Genomic DNA, 2,632 nt, shown 5'->3' on the forward strand with positions numbered 1-2,632 from the left:
TTGTGACGATTCTTGTATCTTACACATTTGTTCTCTTCACAATCTTAAAAAAGAAATCTGATAAAGGTGTAAGGAAAGCCTTTTCCACCTGTGGAGCCCATCTCTTCTCTGTCTCTTTATACTATGGCCCCCTTCTCTTCATGTATGTGGGCCCTGCATCTCCACAAGCAGACGATCAAGATATGGTGGAGCTTCTGTTCTACACGGTCATCATTCCTTTGTTAAATCCTATCATCTACAGGCTGAGAAATAAGCAAGTCATAGTTTCATTCACAAAAATGTTACAAAGAAATGTTAAGGTTTCATACTAATATCTTTTCTCTGTTTACTAAAATAGTCACAAAATTGTGCAAGTTAGAGGTGCTTACGTTGTTTCCAGTGTTCAAACATTTCTGCAAGTATAACTGTCCTAGTACTTTAATAAACTAATTAAACTATTAGTACCTAATAAACGAATTAAAATATTTCTATATGTTATTCAAAAGCATTCAATAAATTTTCATGTTCATATCATAATAGAATAATGATTGTATAAAGCAAATAAAATATTTAACAGTTTTGTATGTTATTCAATGTTGTATGTTTATAAATGCATTAAATGCTAAAATAGCCTAGTTCATCATATAAGGACTTGAGTATGATGGTTTTGATACTAATACTACTGAATTACCTGAGATGTCCATCATATTTAACCCATAACAGAGGCAGATTTGTTTTCGAGTGAACAGAGGTAAGTCTCATTGATTCTGCTAACCATCAAGGTCTTCCATTTCACTATATTAGGAAAAGGTGAATTCTGTTTCTTGGAGGAAGTCAACTCACAGGTCAAGTAACAAATAAACAGAAATGGAAATGCGTGAGAAAAATAAAAATAGAAGGAGTTACTGTGAAGGCACTGCCATAGGGTAAGAGCATGCTCTTAACTCTATGTGCTCATATGAGTAAGAAGAGGCAAACTGCTTCTAACTTCCTAGGATGGCTTCTAAGGCCCTTCCCAGCTATGATTATACGATTTTAGACAATCTGGAAGGCTTCCCCAATTCAGGAAATTAAAAGATTAAACAGAATAACTACATTTGGAGTAGACATAGAGAAGAAATAAGTATCATAAAGGAAGGTGATCTCAATGTTTTTAGGAAGAAATGAAGCTACCAAGATTTGTAAAAATTAATAATGTTGCAAGGTTGTTGGAATGTGTTGTTATCAACAAGAAGTTTTAAATGCCTGTCATGGACGTTCAAATGATGTTAACATGATACGACATCATGGTGCCCAGCAAGAAGAAGCAAAAACAAGAAAACGAGGTAAGAGTTTGGAAATTTTCTGCCTCAGAAAGTCATTGATTGTTAACCTTCTTAACACTTCATGTACTTCAAGTATGCTAATCATCTTTCTACTAGTCCACCCTGTCCTTCCTCTTTCAACACTGAAATTCCTTTCACATTCTCACTGATACTACTGAGGTCCCTAACCTAAAAACTACTCACATATAGTTTTGCAAACCTCTAGTTACTTATTTCCTCCATCCTTCTAACAGTCACCACTTCCCCAAATTGCTGTCGGATTGTTTTTTGCAAACGGAACTCTAACCAATTATATCCCTCTTCAATTCGTTTTGTTAGATTGTCTTTACTACCAGATTATATGCAGGTATGTTTTAGGTCTCTTATATCTACATGTATATGTATATGTATGCATATGTATAGTTTTTCATACATATGCATAGTGATACAAGGTATTTATTAGTACTTGTATAGTTAAAATACAAATGTACCAGCATTAGAATGTAGAGTTTATCTGAGGAGACGTGGTTTATTTTGCAACACCAGTTTGCACGTGGTTTGGGGCTTTCCTGTAGGGGCAAGTGAGGAGATGAAGGCTTTTAAAGGGCAAACGTGGAAGTACGGCAAAAGTAAACACTGTATTGGCTAAAGTGGAGCTGTGGTGTCATTTTGATCATTCCAGTGGAAAATTCCTAGTTAGAAATTAACTGGGGTTTTTGGTTGGTTAAAGTTAACTTTTGTTTTACCATTTACAATGAGTTGGATTCCTGTTTGCTTAGGTACAAACCCACTTTGCTGGACTCACGTCAGTCTAGTAAACTTCAATTTAATGATTTTAACTCATTATGGTCAGCCTCTCATTATGGGATATTGACTAAAACTCAGGCATACTTGCACTTTCTGTGACCAGCACAGCTGGTTTGTCTTTGTCTCAGCAAGCCAAATGAAAACAAAAGGTTAATGGTGAAAACTAGCTGTAAGCTTAGCATGTCTGATAACTTTTCTGTTTTGCAGTCTGAATGTCTCTTGTCACATCGTTTAATGTTTTGGTGAAGTTCCTGAGTGGCCCAGTAAGCATCATGCATGAAGATTATCCTCTGACATTTATATCAAGTTGTCCAGCCCTAGCTTGTAGCCCTTCAGGAATAGGACAATTTTTAAGTAGATAATAAAACATCAAAGACAATGGACAGAACTGGGATTTAATTATGGGTGCACTACATTTTTCTACTGAAACATGATTTTCCCTCCATAATCAAGCCCATTTCTTTCAAATATAACTATAGTAAGACTAATTTGTTTACCAAATAGATCTATCCTCATTAAGCTTCAGCTGAGTATTTACATAA

This window comes from Colobus angolensis, unplaced genomic scaffold, assembly GCF_000951035.1.
Source record: "Colobus angolensis palliatus isolate OR3802 unplaced genomic scaffold, Cang.pa_1.0 Scaffold73, whole genome shotgun sequence".
In the NCBI taxonomy this organism is placed as follows: domain Eukaryota; kingdom Metazoa; phylum Chordata; class Mammalia; order Primates; family Cercopithecidae; genus Colobus; species Colobus angolensis.